Here is a 21,097-nt window from a genome sequence, read left to right as displayed (position 1 = left end):
CAAAATAAATGGGTACATAAAATTCCCCATCCAAGCACACAATCAGTCATGAGGCCAAAATAAAGACACTCGCAGACACGTTTATTCTCCATGTACCCAATATGAAAACAGTGCTTGATAAAACATTTCAGTAAATAGAAAAGGAAATTTAAGGAGAAAAACATGAGATATAAGAAAGTCAAAACAAATCATTAGATTAAGATTCAGGAAAAAATGGCCATAAAATGGAAAAAATATATAAAATAAACTAAGGACAATCTATCATTGGGTGTTACATGCAAATAATAAATCACAAACGCTACATCAAAAACTAATGATGTACTAACATAACATAATATTAAAGAAATAAATAAAAATAAAATTGATCTAAAGTATGGTTTCTTATTTCCAGCACAATATCCTTGCATTGATTTTGCAGTCAATCTTACTGCATCTGGAATTCCATTTAATTTCAAGGTACAGTCTTATAGAAAAAAGAAATAATAAAATATAACTAATAATAGTCTGAGGGGTTTGAAGTGGTGGTCGGGTGGGAGGTTGGGGTACCAGGTGTGGGTATTATAGAGGGCATGGATTGCATAGAGCACTGGGTATGGTGAAAAAATAATGAATACTGTTTTTCTGAAAATAAATAAATTGAAAATTTTTTTTAAAAATCATTAAAAAAAGATAAATAAATAACTAAATAAATAAATATGACTAATAATACAAATGAAGCCTATAGATACATTGACATATGAGGACCATTTTTTCTATAGACATTTTTCCCATGGTTGATTATACCTATGCCTTCACTGACTCCTTTTCAAAAATCCTTGTTTTATTTATTCCTACCTAAAATTAGCACATAAAAAAGTGAAATTAATTTAAGAACATGAAAATCTCTTACCTATATATTAAAACATAAGGAATTATGAATGTGACTGATTTAGGTAGGAAAATTGTTTTGTAGAGATGCCTAATCCAAGACTTTGCAGCGAAGTTTATCAAAGAGGAAATTATTAGTCCTCTCTCCTCCTTCATGCCCCAGGAAGACCACCCGCGAAGACCACCAGCCCGGAGGTTGTTGGGAGAGCCCATGTGACTAGTTCTGGCCCCGGCTCTGGGTGGAGGAGACGTGCGTCACGTCCAGTCTGGAGAAGAGTACGAGTGCTCCATATTCTCTCTTCCCAGTCACGGCAAACTCAGAAGCCACCTGCTGCCATGGTAGCTCCACAAGGAAGATGAGCTGCCATCAACCTGCACCTCTGAGAGACCTTGTGGAGAAGGGGGGCTTCCCCTTTTCATGTGAGCAGCAGTGAGCATACAGCGTGAACAAGAGATAAAAGCTCCTTATGTGAAGCCACTGCGGTTTCAGGGTTCATTTGCTACCACAGCATAACCTAGGCTACCCCCTGCTAAGAGCTCCCTGTGCCTCATGTATCATTTGCAAAAGTCTTTGCTAAATTTCCTTAAGTTATGTTGAAATTTTTCCTGTATAAACTGACATACCCAAAGTCATTAGAGCCTTTTTGAACACTTTATTTGGAAAGTGATTTTATTAGGAAAAACATATTTCTTTTTTTATTATTTTTTATTTCTTTTCAGCATAACAGTATTCACTGTTTTTGCACCACACCCAGTGCTCCATGCAATCTGTGCCCTCTCCAATACCCACCACCTGGTTCCCCAACCTCCCACCTCCGCCCCTTCAAGACCCTGAGATTGTTTTTATATTTCTATGGAATATAACAAAACTAAGGAAAAATGAAGTGTCTGACAACCAGAATACTTTTGCTCCCTGACTGAGTTAATCTTCCTCCTTTGCTCACTGTCCATAAACAATAAATGCAGATTTTCTGAGAAATTGGCCCCCTAATTTGTGGAAATAACCTCAAAAGACTTTGAGATTTTCAGTTAATAACCTCTCAGTTTTGGAATTTGATTATGTCCCTTAGAAAGCTGTATCTATATTTTTGAACCAAAATTTAAGGAAACACAAATATTATTTAACCAGAAAAAATAATACCACAAATGTTAACCTGTTCTCTTATATTTGAAAACCTTGCAGATTCTGTTTCAAACCTAAATATAAGGTTTTTTGGGTTTTTTTTCAGTATTTTTTCTCTTTGTAACCCAGTTGTTCCCATTCCTGTTCACACTGGTGTATTTTGTGCAAAAAAAAAAAAAAAAAATTACGAGCCTTCAGAAAAAAACATATGTGGTCATCTTTTCCTTAACTGCTAGCACACAGGATTTTAACTTAGAGTTTATTTTAAACTAAGCCAAGAAATCCTTGGAGTCCAAGTTGTTTTTCCATTAGAGGTATGAAACTTGGCCCCACATGTTTCTGTTCTGGAAAAAGTCCATTGACGCTCTGAATCACCTGGTAACATAAATTAACATGAGGTAGGTCTTAAAACATAACCCTCACAGGCACAGCAGGAAAAAATGAATTGGAAAAACATAACCTTGTGTTCTAATTTTATTCACTTAAAACTTCACAATATTCATTGCCCAGTAGGAATATGTCAAAATGATTAGACAAGCATTTTGTACTTAAAAACTCTGTGAAATGTTGGTGGGAATGTAAAATGGTACAACTGTTGTGGAAAAATTTTAAAATAGAATTTACATATGACCCATCAATTTCACGTCTAGGTATTTACCCACAAGTACTGAAAGAAGGGTCCCAACAAAGCATTTATACGTCTATGTTCACAGCAACATTATTCATGAGAGCCAAAATGCGGAAGCAACACAAGTGTCTAGCAACAGATAAATGGTTAAGCAAAATGTGGTATATACACATACAATCGAATGTTATTCAGCCTTTTAAAAGAAGGAAATTCTGACCTGTGCTACAGCATGAATGCGCCTTGAGGGCATTATGCTAAGTGAAATAAGCCAGTCACAAAAAGAAAAATACTGTAAATTCCACTTATAGGAAGTACTTCCTAGTACTTCAGACTATGAAGACAAAAGGTATAGTGGTGGTTACCAGGGGCTGAGGGGAGGGGAGAATAGAGAGAGATTGTTTAACGGGTGTAAAGTTTTAGCTCTACAAAATAAAAAGAGTTATGGGGATGGTTGCACAGTAACGTGAATGTATTTCATGTCACTGAGCATGAATGTACTTAATATTTCATAAAAATGGCTTACATGGTAAATTTTATGATATGGGTATTTTACCACAATTTTAAAAAGTGAAGAAAAATTCTGTGAAGATCTCAAAATAATCATGGGACCAGAAATGTAGGCACCTGTAAATAAGAACTAAATACAGACTGGCTGCTCTCATTACACACACTTAGGCCAAGAATCATGCCTTTAATGTATCAGAGTGACTCTAAAACAAAGAAAGCTCCTTACTAATAGCTTAATGACGACAATGGTAAGGATGAAAATTATTAATATACTTCTGCATTAAGTTGAAAGGTGTTTTATTATCTTAATAGCTGGAAGACTTTCTCTTAGGTAAACATCTAACTTTGTTAGAAAAATACTATAATAAGCCCCTTTGTTGTGAAATCTGAGATCCAGAAATGTTTGAATATATGCAGAAAGGCATGTGTGAGACCATGAAAGGAAGATGAAAAATCAACCCCAGAAAATGGAAGGATAGAAGTGTCACCCTCAATGTTGGGGTAAGTAGAAAGCTGTGAAGAGTCTGAGATTTGTCTTCATGTTGGTCTTAAGGTGAAGCAAGACAGCATCAAAATACTTGAAGAGATCAGTTCGAATACTCATAGAAATCATTGCCAGATGCACTCTACTCTTAAAGGTCATAAATTTGAGTGAGAAACGTCTGAGAATCTCTAAGAGCCACAGATGCTCTTGCTGATAACAATGTCATTCACCTATCTCTCATAACTAACATTGATTGAGTGCCCAAATGTACACTAAGCATTGTTCTAAGAGCTGTGGTCATCCTAACTCATTAAATCCTTGCATCAGCTTTATGAGGTACTAGTACTAACTCTACTCACCAAGTGAGGAAAATGAGCCACATAAATGTTAGATGACATGACCAAGGTCACATAGCTAGTAAGTGTCAGAGACAAGATCAAACCCAGACCATCTGAGTTCAGAGACTGTCATTTTCATCACTATGTTGTCTCTGATTTTTTTCAGTGCAAGAATTTCTATAATGCTTAACAAAACTCAGATTTTCTAATTTGGTCATTAGCTGTGTCATCTTCCATAAAAATTGTCAAGTTTTATATTACAAGAGACCATAGAGTTCATCTTACCTAGTCTTTCCACTAATGCAGGGTTCCCTCATAACATACATTTTTCTTTAAAAAATAAACATTTTTTTAAAAATTGCACAACTTTTTCTGACAACAAGCCAGGCTCTTTCTAGATACCTTTGATAACAAGGAGGCCCCTAATCTGAGGATCAGAAGTGTTTTACTAGAAAAAGTACCTGACAACTTTTAGAGATGGCAAAATCCACCATTTTTTGTTAATATCTTTCAGTAACTAGTTTGCAAACCATCAACAAAAAGTGTAAATATGAAAAGTTATCAATTAAAATTCCTCAATGAAACATCAAATGTTATGGTGAATAAAGGGTTCTTTACCATAGAAGACAATGTGAGAGTATTATTGACTGAGTCACACAATCTGTCTCATGAATAAATGCATATCTGAAGTACACCCATGCTGAAACAATAGGACTTCACGTGTTTGAAGACATCTAAACAGCAAATGTATGGACTAAAACTATTTTTTTTTTTGGTCAGAGTTTGGACAACCACAACAATGGGTTTAACAACTTTGAAAGGAAAAAGAGAGGGCAATCCTCACCAGAAAGAATGGTGGTAGCTACTGGGTCATAGGTAGCAATGTTTCAAAGACATTGCAATACAACTGGGAGTGGTAGAAAGTGCATATCAGAGGCAATAATGATTGTTATTATTATGGTTTGGCTCATAGAAAAATAATGGCACTTAATATACTAATATTTTCTGAAAAATTACCAGATTTTCAGTTATATCCAGAGTCACACACTGAAAAAAATGTGTTCTTGATAGATAGCTATGAAAAGAATGCTTCCCTTAGGGCACCTGGGAGGCTCAGTCTGTTAAGTGCCCAATTTTTTATTTTACCTCAGGTCAGGATTTAGGCTCTTGAGATCAAGACCTACATCAGACTATGTACTGGGCATGGAACCTGCTTAAGATTCTCTCTCTCTCCCTCTCCTCTGTCCCTCTACTTCTGCTCAGGCTCTCTCTTTCTCTCTCTCTCTCTTGCTCTCTCTGTCTCTCTAAAAAAATAAAATAAAATAAATGCTTCCCTTGCATTCCCTAACAAGTTTAGAATTGTATTTTGTCTTAAAAAAGAGTTAAACCAAACAAGAGATAGATATTCCAGTCAGGAACTAAGACATATAATGATTCTTTTAAAGTTATTTTATAAGTATAAAATCAAAGGAATAATGAGAAGAATTACACACATATTCAAAGAACTCCAGTCTTGCCTAGATCATTAGTGATGAACTTTAAAGGCAAGAACATCTTAAGATTGTTTTACTTTCATATTATAATAATTAAATATAAATATTTTATTTGAATCAGTAGTAAATTTAGATCAGTAAATGCCTCATTTCTAGAGTACTCAATCTGCATCTGGGCATCAAAACACATACTTGCTTACAAATAAATCCTTCACATAACTATACTTCGATGGTACTTTGATAGTTATGGTATATACCTCACCCCCAAGTGGGTCAAGAAGGATCATTCTATATATAAATTGTTTTACTAAACAACCCTCCCACTGAAAAGTAATTACCACCAAGAATCCATTTTCAAGCGATATACAGAGGAATAAACATAGTTTGTTATTTATTAATACTATTAGCTTCCCTCTGCATTAACCCCAGCCTATGGATAAATATACCTAGTCTACTACAGTTTCTTTCACAGATTAGAATAACAAAGTAGAGTACAGGTCCTTCAGGTCATAAATATCACTAAAAGAAAGAATTAGTTTTAAAGAATTTCCAATTACATACCAAAAAGCTATGAGTGTCCTTGTTCCAGTTCTGCTGCCTCTGATCTGTACAAGAAAAAGACAAGAAAGGGGTCATAAGGTTTCTGCCTGGACCCAACTATCTAGAAGGAAGTCAGAATCTTACCACATCACCCTCCAAGAAGAGGCAACAAAATAGTAACCTGCTCATCATAAAAACTACCCAATGAGTCTCTTGGAAAATGAGAAAGTTCTATCTCACAGGAAAGAAGACCTAGGTATAAACTAGCAGGAAATCATTAAGCTGAGATCCCCTGGAATTGAATGTTTTCTAAAAGATAGTGTGAAAATAATGTTCAAATCCCTTTGAACACTACTCAAGATATATATTTTTACTTTACTTTTAAATATCTTGAAAGATGTTCACATGGATTTAGAACTTCCATCTGTTTTCCTGGAATTCTGTCAATGGGAAAATGTTTCATATTAGTAATAATCATCCCACTCATTGCCTAAGCCATAAGTTTAAAAAATACAGATTTTCTAAGACTTCATTTTTTTAAAGATTTTATTTATTTATTTATTTGACAGATAGAGATCACAAGTAGGCAGAGAGGCAGGCAGAGAGAGAGAGAGGAGAAAGCAGGCTCCCCACTGAGCAGAGAGCCCGATGCGGGGCTCAATCCCAGGACCCTGGGATCATGACCTGAGCCGAAGGCAGAGGTTTTAACCCACTGAGCCAACCAGGTGCCCCGGGCCTTCATTTTTTAAGAGAAGTTTTAGGTTTATAAAAACTGAGAGGAGGGTACAGAGATTCTTCTATACCCCCTGCCCCAACATGTGCATAGCCTCCCCCATTATCAACATCACTCACCAGAATGGTATATTTTTTACCAAGGATGAATTTACAATGAAACATCATAACTAGATAAAGTCCACAATATACCTTATAGTTCACTGTTGGTATCATAAATCCTATGTTTGTAGAAAAAAAAAAGTGCAGTGACATATATCTATCATTATATCATGTGATATAATATCATAGTATATTGATTTCTTTAAACATCCTCAGTGCTCTGCATATTCATTTCTCCCACCCCAAGCAACCATTGAACTTTTTATTATCTCCATAATTTTGCCTTTTCCAAAATGTCATATAGCTGGAATCATGCAGTATGTATGGGTTTCTTTCACTTAGTAATATGCATTAAAATTTCCTTTATGTCTTGTCATAGCTTGATAACATATTTCTTTTTAACACTAAATATTTCATTGTCTGGATGTATCAATGTCTTTATCCATTCACCTACTAAAGGACATCTGGTTGCTTTCAAGTTTTACCAATGATGAATAATCTGCTGTAAACATCCATGTGCAGATTTTTGTATGGATGTAAGTTTTCAACTATTTCGGGTAAATACCAAGAAGCATGACTCCTGAGCTAGCTATATGGTAAAACTAAGTTTAGTTTGTTTTTTGTTTGTTTGTTTGTTTGTTTTTTAAGATTTTATTTATTTATTTGACAGACAGAAATCACATTAAGCAGAGAGGCAGGCAGAGAGAGAGGAGGAAGCAGGCTCCCTGCGGGAGCAGAGAGCCTGATGTGGGGCTCGATCCTAGGACTCTGGGATCATGACCCGAGCCAAAGGCAGAGGCTTTAACCACTGAGCCACCCAGGCGCCTCTGAGTTAATTTTTTAAGAAACCACTATTTTCTTCCAAAATGGTTACTCCATTTTGCATTTCCCATTAGCAATGTATGAGAATTCCTGTTTCTCTACATCCTCACTGGCATTTGGTGTTGTCGGTATATCAGATTTCGGTCATTCTAATAGGTCTTTAAGTGGTTATCACAATTCTGTTTTAATTTAATTTCCTTGATGACATATGGAGCATTTTTCCATGCTTATTCCATATGCTTATTTGCCACCCGTAAATCTTTGATGAAGTGTCTCTCACGGTATTTAGTCCATTTTTAATAATGTTGTTATCTTCTTTTTGTTGAATTTTAGGAGTTCATTATGTATTTTGGATAACAGTCCTTTATCACATGAGTTTTTTGCAAGTACTTTCTCCCAGTCTGTAACCTGTCTTCTAATTGCTTTATATTGCCTTTTGTAGAGAAGTTTTTAATTTTAATGAAATCAACATATTAATGTTTTCTTTCATGGATCACGTTTTCTGATGCTATATCTAAAACAGTATCACCATACTCAAGTTCATCTAGACTTTCTCCTACACTATTTTCTAGCTCTGTATTTTATACATAGGTCTATGATACCTTTTTAAACAGAATTTTCTCCATCACTTCCTTAAGTAGAGATGATCATTTTTGTGAGGAGTGTATGGTCTGTGTCTAGTTTCACTTTTTGGCCTGTAGATGTCCAGTTATTCCAGCACCATTTGTTGAAGAGACTATCTTTGCTCCATTGTATTGCCTTTGCTCCCTTGTCAAAGATCAATTGACAACATTTATGAGGGTCTATTTATGGGCTCTCTCTTCTGCTCCATTGACCTACTTGTTTATCTTTTTACCAATACGATACTGTCTTGATTCCTGAAACTGTATAGTAAGTCTTGAAATTGGGTAGTGTCTGTCCTCCAACTTTGTTTATCTCCTTCGATATTGTTTGGCTATTCTGGGTCTTTTCCCTCTCCATATAAACTTTAAAGTCTATTTTTCAATGTCCAAAAAATAAATTGCTGACATATTAATTGGGATTGAACTGAATCTATGGGTCAATTTTGGAAGAATTGACATCTTGACAATATTGAGTCTTCCTATCGATGAACATGGAATATCTCTCTAGTTATTTAGTTCTTCTTTGATTTTACTCATCAGAATTTTGTAGTTTTCCTCATATAGATCTTGTATATATTTTTGTTATATTTATACCTAAGTATTTCACTTCTGGGAGACTAAGGTAAATGATAATTGGTGTTTTTTATTTCAAATTCCCCTTGCTCATTGTTGGATATAGGAAAGCAATTGACTTTTGTATATTAACCTTTTGTCCTACAATCTTGCTGTAATCAGTTATTAGTTCCAGGAGGTTTTTGTTGTTTTGCAGGGGGTTTTTTGGTCAGTATTACAGACTTTCTATGTAGATGATCAAGGCACTTGAAAACAAAGAAAGTTTTGTCTTCCTCCCAATCATTATCTTTTAATTTCTTTTCTTGCTTTATTGCATTAGCTAGAACTTCAAGCATGATGTTGAAAAGGAGTAATGAGAAGAAACTTCCTTGTCTTGTACCTGATCTTAACACCATTAAGTATGGTGTTAGCTGCAGGCTTTTTGTAAATAGTCTTTATTAATAGCCTGTCAGTATAACTATAAATAGATAGTTCCCTTTTCTTCCTAGTTTACCAAGAGTTCTTAACATGAATTGGTGTTAGATTTTTGTCAATTTTTTTCTGTATTTATTGATATAATCATGTGATTATTCTTTTTATATCTGTTGATGTGATTAATTGCATTAGCCTTGCATAACTAAGATAAATCTCATTTGGTTATGGTACATAATTCTTTTTATACTTTTCTGGATTAGATTTACTAATTTTTATAAAGTACTTTCACACCTATGTTCATGAGAGATATTGGTCTGTAGTTTTCTTATGTCTTTGTCTGGTATTGGCCTAAAGCTAATGACCTCAGATTCAGTTAAGACATACTAGCTCTGTTTCTTTCCTCTGTAATGTGTGTAGAGAATTGGTATAATTTCTTCCTCAAATATTTGGTAGACTTTGCCAGTGAACCCATCTGGAACAGGTGTTTTCTCTTTTGAAAGTTTATTTATTAACTTCAATTTCTTTAATAGTTATAGGTCTATTCAAATTATCTATTTCTTCTCATGTGGGTTTTGGCAGATTGTGTCTTTCAAGGAATTGGTCCATTTCACCTAGATTGTTAAATTTGTGGGCACAGAGCTATTCACAGTATTTTTTTTATTATTCTTTCTATTTCCATGGAAGCTATAGTGATATCACCTCTTTCATTTCTGATATTAGTAACTTGTATTTTCTCTCTTTTTTTTCTCAGTTAACCTGGCTAGACATTTACTGATTTTATTGGTCTTTTTAAAGAACAGCTTTTGGTTTCATTGATTTTCTCTATTGATTGCCTATTTTCCATTTCATTGATTTTTGCTCTAATTCTTATTTCTTTTCTTCTTCTTACTTTGGATTTAATTTGTTCTTCTTTTTCTAAGTTCCCAAGATGGAAACTTAGATTATTGGTTTTAGATTTTTCTTCTTTTCTAATATATGCATTCAATTCTATAAGTTTCCTTCAATCACTGTTTTTGCTGCAAATTTCTTCTTTTTTAAGCCTCTATATTTATATCTCACAGTAAAATGAGATGGCAGAAAAACATGATCTATAAATGACAGATACATTTTAAGAAGATCTGTTTTTTAATGACTCATCTGTTTTGAATATTTGGGGGTTTTTTAACTTTTAAAATTTTCCTCCAAATTTTCATTTTGAAAGTTTTTATAACTATGGGAAAGTGCTATGGGAATATTTGAAAATGAACACCTGGATAGCCTTTGCTAGATTCCTAAATTATTACCATTCTGCCACATTTGCTTTATCTGTCTATACATATAAATATTTTACAAAACCACTTGAGGATTAGTTTTAAAGATGTTTCACCCCTAAAAACTTTAGTATGGACATCATCTCACACATGCCAGAATGGCTAAAATCAACAACACAAGAAATAACAGGTGTTGGAAAGGATATGGAGAAAGAGGAACCCTCTTGCAATGTTGGTGGGAATGCAAACTGGTGCCGACTTTCTGGCAAAAAGTATGGAATTTCCCCAAAAATTAAAAATAGAATTACCCCCAATATCCAGCAATCACACCACTAAGAATTTATCTAAAGAATATAAAAGCACTTATTCAAAGGGATACATATACTCCAATGGTTAAAGCAGCATTATCTACCATAGCCAAATTATGGAAATAGCCCAAGTGCCCATAGACTGATGAATGGATAATGAAGAGATATTACTCAGCCATAAAAAAAAATGAAACCTTACCATTTGTGAAGATGGATGGAGCCAGAGTATAATGCTAAGCAAAATAGGTCAGAGAAAAACAAATGCCATATGATTTCACTCATATGTGGAATTTAATAAAGCAAATGAATTGGGGGGGGCAAATAAAAGAGAGAGAGAGAGAGAAGCAAACCAAGAAACAGACTCTTGATTACAGAGAACAACCTGATGGTTACTTGATAGGAGAAGGGTGACGGGATGGGGTAATAGATGATTGGGATTAAGAAGGGCACTTCTGATAAGCACCAGGTGTTGTATGGAAGTGTTGAATCACTATATTGTACACCTGAAACTAACATTACACTGTGTGTTAACTAACTGGGATTTAAATAAAAACTTAAAAAAAAACTTCAGTATGTACCAAAATATCCCACCATAATTACATAATAATAAACATACTTAGGAAATTTGAAGTGATATAATTCTCTAATGTGTAGTTCAGATTTTCCTAGTTTTCTTAAGAATGTCCTTTTCAGCCTGAGTACTTATTATATTTTATTTTAAATCCAGGACTCACTCAAGGTCACCACTGCATATATTGTCACATGCGTATAGTTCCTTTTGTCTTGGACAATTGACATTTTTGTAGAGTCCACTTGGTTTTTGCATAATGTCTTTCAAATTGAATTTATCTAATTGTTCCCTCACAATTAGACTCAGGTGAAAATTTTGGCAGATGCCCACATGTGATGTGGGAATGCTTTTCTTTTTTTATACGCTAGAAAAAAAATAGTTCAGGCTAATATTTTCTTTCAATCAATAACTCTTAGGGATTGCCTCCCATAAAGTAAATTTATTGTCACAGTTTGCAATTTACAAAACACTCCGATATGGATTAATTTACTCAATTTGCACAAGCACCCCATAAGGTGGGTGTTTGTAATTATGTTTTCTTGTTGAATGCAAATTTATCCACATATATAGAACCAAGAAGACTATATCTGTGACCAAAATTTAAGCACAGAAATACCTCTGTGTAAATACTTCAGTGTAAATATCACACTGAAGGAGAAGCCCTGTGTTTTTAAGTCAAATAAACCTAGACATTTTTTTCTCTTCCACAACCTGCAACTCTCCATTGTCCAAACTTTGTGCCTTAAGTTTTTGTTGTATGTTAAATAATATGGTAATGTAAAATACTATGCTTTAGCAAAACATTTTCCAACTTTAATGATTTGAAATTACAATAATCAAAGCAGAAACAAAATAAAAGTGGATGAGTGTTAGCTGTATTGAATGCCAAGTAATTGGCTTTTGTTCATGTTTAGGTCTTTGCATTTGCTGCAACCAGTAATTCACCAGCTCTTATTTTCTCCTCTAAAGAAGATTTTTTTTGTCAATTCCTTCTACTTCCCAAAGCATGAAAACAGCATTGTTTCATAGCATAGTCATCAGTATTTGTACAAGGACAGCTTAGCATATTAAATTTACAACTTTTTAATTTTCTTCTTACCTTTGGGCCTCACAAACCCACTATTGTTTAGTTTAGGGTAAAATCAAGAAAGTTTGGCTCTCGGTGTACATAACTTGATTCACAAACAATAGCATAGATTCTTAAGTAGACATTCCAGCCAGAAAGAGCATAAACAGGTTTTCGAATCTGTGAGTCAAGGGTACTGATAAAAAGTCAGACAATTTTTACAGTAATACTGAAATTAAAAAAACAATACCACCCATGTCCAGGTAGTCACACTCAGATATACTGTCTGTCATTTTGAGTTCAGAAAGATCTTGAAAAAATAGAGTGATATTTTCCACTGATAAAAACCATTTTTGCCATGCCCAGAGAGCCTCAAGCTCAGATGACAGATCAAGATCCACTTACATTTTCATCCATGCACAATTTTCCAGCACTCAGTGATTTGAACACCTCATTTCAAAGTAAAGAGTAATTTCAAATGCCTAAATCATGGGGATGATATTACTGCCCTTGTCCAGTGTTCAATGTGATAAGGGAGCAGATAGAATCCTGAAAATACCCAATGAAGGAACAAAACTCCTTTTTCAACTCTCAGAGAGTTCTGCAAGCGTATCATTTTCTTTTGAACTAGCATATTATTCACTTCCTTAAAAGAAAGATCTACATTTTAATCCCAGGAAATGTATTATTCTCATTGTCTATCTAGATTCGTTTTCAGGCCAAATACAGTAAAGGAAGCTGCATTTGATACTTCTGCCTTGAGCATATAAATTGTCACAGGCCAAGGTGATGAAAAATTTTTCAGCTGTAAAGTCTTTATAGAACACGTATCGTTCATTTTTTTCCACCAGTCCTCAACAACAGACTATTATCATCAAATAACAATAAGAGAGACTGCCTGCAGTTAATTTAATCACTGTAATTTCCAAAAAAAATAAAGACTGATGTCTTTTGAAAATTATTCCAAGTACATCTTTGAAAATGAGTTCAAAATTGTTAAAATTACTACTTTCAATACTATATTAACCTCCACCAAGTGTTATTAGTTATTCTCACAATCTTCCTAGAGCAAAAATGACATCAGTGCCCAATTTTTTTATTTGGTAAAAATTCAACTTTGAGATGTCACAAGTGTTTTTAAGACTTTGCTCGAGTTCAGTTCACTTACGGTTTAATCTAACCCTTTTCAAAGACAACCTGAGAAGCAATTTCTCTGCTAAAAAACAAAAACACAGCCAAAATTCATTTAATTGGATCACATAAAATCAAATTATATAACCACTTGTAAACAAGTAGATGAGAAGTAGAAGAGATCACAGAAATAATGATGAAGATAAGCCAACATTTATTGAGCTCTGATTATTACTTGATTGGTGCAAGCCCGTGCTAAGTGCTGTACAGACTCTGACCATTTCGTTTCCACAGCAACCCTATGAAGGGGGTCCTGTCTTTCCTACCATTTACAGTTGAAGACCTTGGCCGTGAAATCTGCCGCTCTAGCCGGCATCCTGTGTGCCTTCCAACCTGCACCAGCCCGAACCCCCACACACACCTGTTTCTGACCATTACTTTAAGGAGGACACTCCACAGTGAAACCTGCCTTCTTTGACCACAGCTCTCTCTCGTTGGAACCTACAGACACTCTAGAAGAAGGAAGGGCGACAGAGGGGTAAAAACAGGGAAGGTCTGTGCCAGGAGTAATGCCTCCTTCCACACTGTCAGACTTCCTCATTCATCTTGGCTTTAACGAGGGTTCCCAGGGCTCTCCGTCCAGTCCAGCTCCTTTCGGGGGTCCGGACTTGAGTCAAGTGTGTATGGTCTAATCCGTACTTGCGGAGAAGGTTAGCCCCTCTTCCACAGGATTCTGGGACCCCCGGCTGTGCACCTGGATTCTGCCCGAGTCCTTTCTGAAACAGCTCAGCTACTCACTCACCGCTCTCTGGCTCTGCCAGCGGGGAGGCGACCCGCTTTGACACGCAGGTGCTCGTTAGCAGTGGGTTGGCTGCAGCTTAACGTTGCAGATCATGTTGGCAGACTCTCACCCTGACGCGGCTCAAAACACTATTATTTTGAATAATTTGAATAATTACAAATTATTCCAAATTATTAGCTATGTGAAGGAGGCAAAATGCGAGACTCTCAGACTTTTCCATGTTTTGATCCTTAATATAAGGTGAACTCTGTAGACATTTGATGAGGACGAAGGCAAGAACTGAGAAAAAGAAAAGAAAGATGAGTAACCTGAAGGAAAGGAGGCCTTGAGGCTGAGGAATTCCAAGGGTGCGTTTATTGTCGGGACCTTGACCACCAGAGAGGCCACACACGGAGAAGAGCGAAGGGAGCTGCTCTAGAATGGGACTTAAGGAAGGCAAGAGAAAGTTCTAAGAACAGAATTCACTTCTCAGTTTTGCCACTCCCTACTCTGCTTCTCCCAGAGGCCAAAATCACATCTTTCAGTCTCATCAGCCCACTCCAAAGCTCCATGACCCTCCCTAGACACTCAAGTGACTGGAGACTCATCTGTGTCAACTTCCTCCAGGTAAGAAAATTCTCCCTCTGTACATTTCTCTGATCAAAATGAGTATTTGACATAAAATGCTGTTTACATGGATGTTAGCATCTGTGGTTTGGGGTAAGGGCAAAGAAACATTAAAGTGAAAGAGACTGACAGGACCCACCCATCCCCCACTTTCAATGGTGGGAGGCAGGACTAGATAGCACGCAGACCCTGAATGTTGGTTCCACCATGAATCTTTCCTCTTCTCTTCCCTGTTGGTCTAAAGTCACTACATTTCTAGCTGTTTGGTTCTTCTTGCAACCTCCTGATCACCACCGTGGGCATGTGCTTTAAACCCAAATTTGATAGACACACCTGACAATGGTGCCTACTATCAAGTGCTAGAAGGGACAAGTTATATTCAGGACCCATGTTCACCATGTCCTTACTCCAAAGTTGGCTCTTCCAATAACCATAGCATCTATTCCACTTCTTAGAAGTAAAGCTTTTGACATAAAAAAAAAAAAGTTACATTGTTATAAACTTAAAAATGCAAGAGCAAAGATAGTAAAACAAAAATCGCCCATCATCTCAAAGTCCAGAGATACCTATTCTTAATGTATATTTCCTGCTTCAATTTCTTCCATTCATTTGTAAAACTTGTAATGTAATCAGGGGTATTTGATATATATATAGCTTTGGGTCTAGAAGACCTCTTCTTAGAGCTCTGCATGGATGTGGATTATAGCTAATATTTGAGCTGTTTGACAACTCACATTTTGATCCTTTAATCACAGCAGAGGCCCTAATATTCCACTAACTTTATCAGGCATGTATGAGATTTTAGATAGCACCCTAATGAGCTGTAATGTTCTGAAGACATTCTCTTCTTATCTCAGTTGTTGGGCAGAGGTCCTAGGGTGCCCAAAAATCTGAACGTCCACATGTACATTTTTAGTGTTTGAAAATCGGTACATAGAGCACAGAAGTGCTTTTGAGAACAAGGCCAATAACAGTTTTAAGGCTCAATGATTAGGGCTATCTCAAATATTTCATTGTTTAATACTTCTATGTTCTTTTAGGGAAAGAGTTGCATGAACAGCAGAATGCAAAGATTGTTTAACTCGAATTCACTGCTAATAGGAAAACAGAAGATTTAGGATCATCTGGCTCAATTTTGGAGAACCATAAAATAATTTCCTTAAAAATATGTAAGGACATATTAGAAAAATACATTACAATGCTATTTCATAGACACACCGCTTTAACAGTTTCTCAAATTGTCCCCCAAATGTCTTTTTAGAATTGGTTTGTAGAAAACTTCTCCATAATAACTCAGCCTAAATCTAAGCCAGCAGCTTAACTTTTACGTCCCAAACACTTTCATGAGTTATTATATAATCAATTCTAGAATCTCAAATCAAGACGACACTTTTATTTGTTCGGAATATGCCCAGTTAACTCAACTGAAAAAAATGACACAAACTCAAAAGAAAGCAAAGGAAATGAAGAGTAGAATTCCTTTAAAAAACAAAATGCTGGGGGTGCCCGAGTGACTCAGTCCCTTCAGGGACTGCCATCCACTCAGGGTTCTGGGATTGAGCCCTGCCTCCTGCTCCCTGTTCAGCGGGGGGAGGTCTGCTTCTCCCTCTCCCTCTGCCCCTCCTCTTTCTTCCTCTCTCTCTCTCTCTCTCAAATAAATAAATAAAATCTTTTAAAAAGTGAAATACTGTTCAGGGTCTCTTCTCCTTTCCGTGGAGCATGAGCGCTGCTATTTAGATGGCCAGAATCAGCCTTTCCCTTTCTCTCCATCCTCTCTCTCTCTCTCTCTCTCTCTCTCTCTCACACATACACACACACACACACTCACGTGATATCACAGGAAGAAAGGACACTATTTCTATCTGCAGGGGAATCTCTCAGAAAATACTGCTATTTCCTTCACAGAAAAGTTGTGAATCATCCATGACTTAAAATGCTGTTGTCAAGGATTAGCCCCTAAGACCCTGAACAGTCAGTTCCCAGCAAGGGGCTTCACAAAGTCAGGTTCTGTTCTACGCCCAACCATGTGTCAGTTCTGCCTGGGTAGAGGGAGAGCCTAGGGAAGGGGTGCTAAGTGCCTGGGTGGGGTGGGCGGGTCTGCACTTTCAGTTTCACCTTGGACACAGGGCATACTTGCATTCAGAGAAAGGGTGCTTTGACTTTAGGAAAAAAAAATTCTTTTGAAATTGCGAATCAATGCCCTTCTGATTTATTTTTCCAAAATTCACACATTCCATGCCTGAATAATCTATAAAATCCATCATTGGGTTAGTACACAGACAATGAAAACCCATTTTTAGAACCGTTATGAGCCAACTGGAGCTAACGTGGATATATTACCACTTCTAGTCCATCATCTTCCTGTTCATTTTCTAAAACTTCATGCACAAAGGAGGAAGTTTTCATACTACTATGTGTTTCACATCTCCTCCCAGAAAGAAAGGACAGCTTCTGTCCATCTCCATTCAAAATAAAAGACAGGGTTAACCTTTTTGTGGATAAAGACCAAAAAAGAGGAAATTTTAGGTTAAACCATTATACCAAGAGTATTCTCACTTATTCTGAGCCTTTGAAAATTTTTATTTTTATTTGAATGCAGACATTAAGAGAAATGGATTTTTTCTTCTTTAACAAACAAAGTATATACCGCCCATCCAAAAAATATTCAAATAAGTAAACATTATACTTCCCATCAGCTTTGAAGAAGCAGACATTTCATGTGCCTTAGCAATTTATTCTGCTTTTAGATGAAATCAGTAACCACTCCCCTTCCATAGGTAATAAAATTAGAATTCTTGTATTCAAAAACAATAACTTTTATTTTTCCCAGGTAGGAATGACCTTAATGGAGAGGTTGCCTTGATACTCGAGGCCTGAAAAGAAGAGATGTTGACCAACTTTTCTAAACCCAAAGTGAATCTCATTGTTAGACTTAGCTCCACACTTAACTGGCTTGTAATCAATAAATCTGTAAAGTAAGTTAACTCAATCACTTTCCAAAGTATATATTTTGCAGCCAGTTATCTTGGGGTAATTGCCAGAAAGTTACATTAATCAGTTAAAATATTCCATGTGTGCTGTACTGAGTTTCATAGTCGAAATGAGCATATGGTTCTATCGGGTTTAAATTTTCCAACATAGGGCGCCTGGGTGGCTCAGTGGGTTAAAGCCTCTGCCTTCGGCTCAGGTCATGATCCCAGGGTTCTGGGATCGAGCCCCGCGTCGGGCTCTCTGCTCGGCAGGGAGCCTGCTTCCTCCTCTCTCTCTGCCTGCCTCTCCACCTACTTGTGATTCTGCCTGTCAAACAAATAAATAAAATCTTTAAAAAAAATAAAAATAAAAATAAAAAAATAAATTTTCCAACATAAAATCACTGTAGTCATATTGTGGTTCATGTGTCTATGGCTTTATATACCCTTGTATCTATGAATGGAAATGGATTTGAAACCATCCTCAGTGGCCTTTTCTCATGCTGATCTTAGGCGGGTATGTTCTAAGATATTTGTCTTATTGGAACCTATGGTAAGATCATACCCTTGCAATTGGGAACAGGGTCTTTCCAGAAGAGAGTCGGAAATGTCAAGAAGACATTCCCAGGGTCAAAGAACCTGGAAAGATTTGGACTCTGAGATGGTAAGAAAAATTTCCCTCTTCATTCTATCTTGGCCTTGCTCTCTTGAGCCTATACTCTAAGGAAACTTTTTTTTTTTTAAGATTTTATTTATTTATTTGAGAGAGAGACAGAGTGTGCAAGCTGGTGTGGGGTGGAGTGGTAGAGACAGGGGGAGAAGAAGCAGACTACGAGGTAAGCAGGGAGCCTGACTCAGGGCTAGATTCCAAGACCCTAAGATCATGACCTGAGTCAAAGGTAGATGTTGACCTAACTGAGCCACCCAGGCACCTTATTCTAAGGACATTTACTAGAGGGTTCTGTGAAGGTGCTATGAAGATGGCTGCCACCTCTTGGAGACAGTCTTTGGAGTGTGTTGGGAAAGAGGAAAGCAAAAGAAATTGCATGAGGGTGAGCTGTGGCCTACCAGTTCTGATAGCAGACATTTCTAGAAATGGACATATCATTTTTGTACTTAATGGTATATACTTATGTTGCTCTCACTCTCTTCCTTATATAGTTAAGATATTGCTAACTATTCAAGTATAGTAATAACTTCCAGTAACACTCTACTTCCCACTGGCCAATTCCCATGGCATGATGGCATGCTGGCATGGGGTCAGAGTTCATACTACAATATGGACAAGTCCAGTATCTCCCTATGTCAATGGATGGTAGAGGAAACTAAGGTTTCTAATGCACAGAACCAGAAAGAAGTTTGTGAAGAATTCATCCAGATGTAAAGCTCACAGTTGAAAGAAACATGAGAGAAAAATCTTAAGTATTTACATTACCAGTCATCAAATGAGAAGCCAGAAGAAGTTTTTCTAAACAATCAATAAAAACAACAACAACAACAAAATTCCAATCAACTTGTGCTAGACGAGGCTGTATTATCTTTCTATGTTCTTTAGACAAAATGACTTTACAAAATCATTGTCATATAAAGAGGCAACCAAAAATCACACAGCTAAAAATGTAGGGGAATGTATTTCAGAGATATGTCAGGCAGTTAATTTAAAATTATCTTGTTTTCTGGATAATGTGCTTCTTTTGGGATTTTGTCAGCTTTTTAAAATTTGAAATTTATTCTCATTTCTGTCATAACTTTTAAATATTAAGTTCCTTATGACTCTCTCTCTTTGTAATTTTGTATTATTTTCCCTAAGAAGACTCTCCAAATTGTGTAAGATTCGGGCCCCACAAAGTCTGGGTCCACCCTGGCTATCCGATTCCTCACATGACAGCTTGGTCTTAGCTGGACTATGGCAAAGGATGGGGTGGCGGGGTCGTGGTTGAGGGGGTGATGTCTAGATGCTGTGCCCACATTGGTTTGGTCATCTCCTGGGGCCTTGCAATAGTGGCAGTCAGGGATTTGTAATGTCCTCCAAAGAGCATGAGAATGGCAGGCACAAGATTTGAAACTGTATGATCCAGGCATCCCTCCAACTTTGAAATACTAGCATTGTACGTTGTTAAGCATGCCTGCAGGGTTCCTGTTCTCTAAGCTAGTAAAGCATTTGTTTAATTTCCAACATAGAATAGCTATATTCCCATGTTTGCCAGGAGCACGAAATCTAACTGGCTGGCTCTCAGTCCATGTCAAACACTCAGTTAGAATAAGCAATACTTATATAATATATTTAAAGGCATATCCATTACTCTATATCCCAGAGCTATTTACTACTCAGAGTGCTGAGACTTTAAGAAGTTCATGATTCCCTAAAATTGTATACAGAATTTAATGTATACATAATTTAATTTGATCTGCATTTATATCTTTCATCAGAGTCTCAAATTGGTCCATGACATCTAAAAATTAATAATCACTAGTTTACATTTCAAGAGTAAGTACCTCCAACAAGGTGGTACTTAAAAAATAATAATACTTTGTACCTTCAAAAAGACTTTTTAAATTATACTACATAATTTTGAACCCATTTCTATATAAGCTGTGCCAGCAGACACATATGTCGTTAATTACACTGAGAAATTTAAGAGATAGCCCAATGAAACAAAGGAAGATTTTAAACATACTATTAATTTCATCACAGTATATCATTACTATGGACTGAACTGGGTTGTCCCCAAAATCATAGGTTAATGCTCTAACCCTCCAATATAAGGGTACTTCCAGATGGGCCTCACAGAGGTAATTGGGCCAGCAGGTGGAGACCTCTTATGGATTTAGTGCCCTTAGAAAGTTAGAGACAAAAGAGAGCACTCTCTCCTCCCTGTGAAGACACAGCAAGAAGATGGCCTATGAAAGCTGGAAAGACAGGTCTCATCAGAACCTGACCATCTCAACACCCTGATCTGGAACTTCCAACCTCCACAACTGTGAGAAATAAATTTTTGTTAAGACAACCAGTCTCTTGTGTTTTGCCTTAGCAGCTTGAGTTGACTAAGATAGTCATTATGAGGCAAGATGTATGGAAGAAATTTCTCTCCAGGTCCAGTAGACAAAAATTTGGGCATCTCATTTGATTTTATAGGGTATGTGACCA

General features: G+C 36.4%; 1 protein-coding gene across 3 annotated transcripts in view; it reads right to left on the bottom strand.

The window, feature by feature from the left end:
* IPCEF1 (interaction protein for cytohesin exchange factors 1) overlaps window positions 1-21,097 on the bottom strand; it is a 191,968-nt gene that overhangs the window by 116,868 nt on the left and 54,003 nt on the right. For all 3 annotated transcript variants that reach the window (XM_032338664.1, XM_032338667.1, XM_032338665.1), the window contains exon 2: window positions 6,002-6,045. The gene's annotated coding sequence lies outside the window, so the exon portion shown is untranslated. The remainder of the gene's footprint in view (window positions 1-6,001; window positions 6,046-21,097) is intronic.

This window comes from Mustela erminea, chromosome 4 (assembly GCF_009829155.1).
Source record: "Mustela erminea isolate mMusErm1 chromosome 4, mMusErm1.Pri, whole genome shotgun sequence".
NCBI lineage: Eukaryota > Metazoa > Chordata > Mammalia > Carnivora > Mustelidae > Mustela > Mustela erminea.
This window is presented reverse-complemented; position numbering and strand designations above follow the sequence as displayed.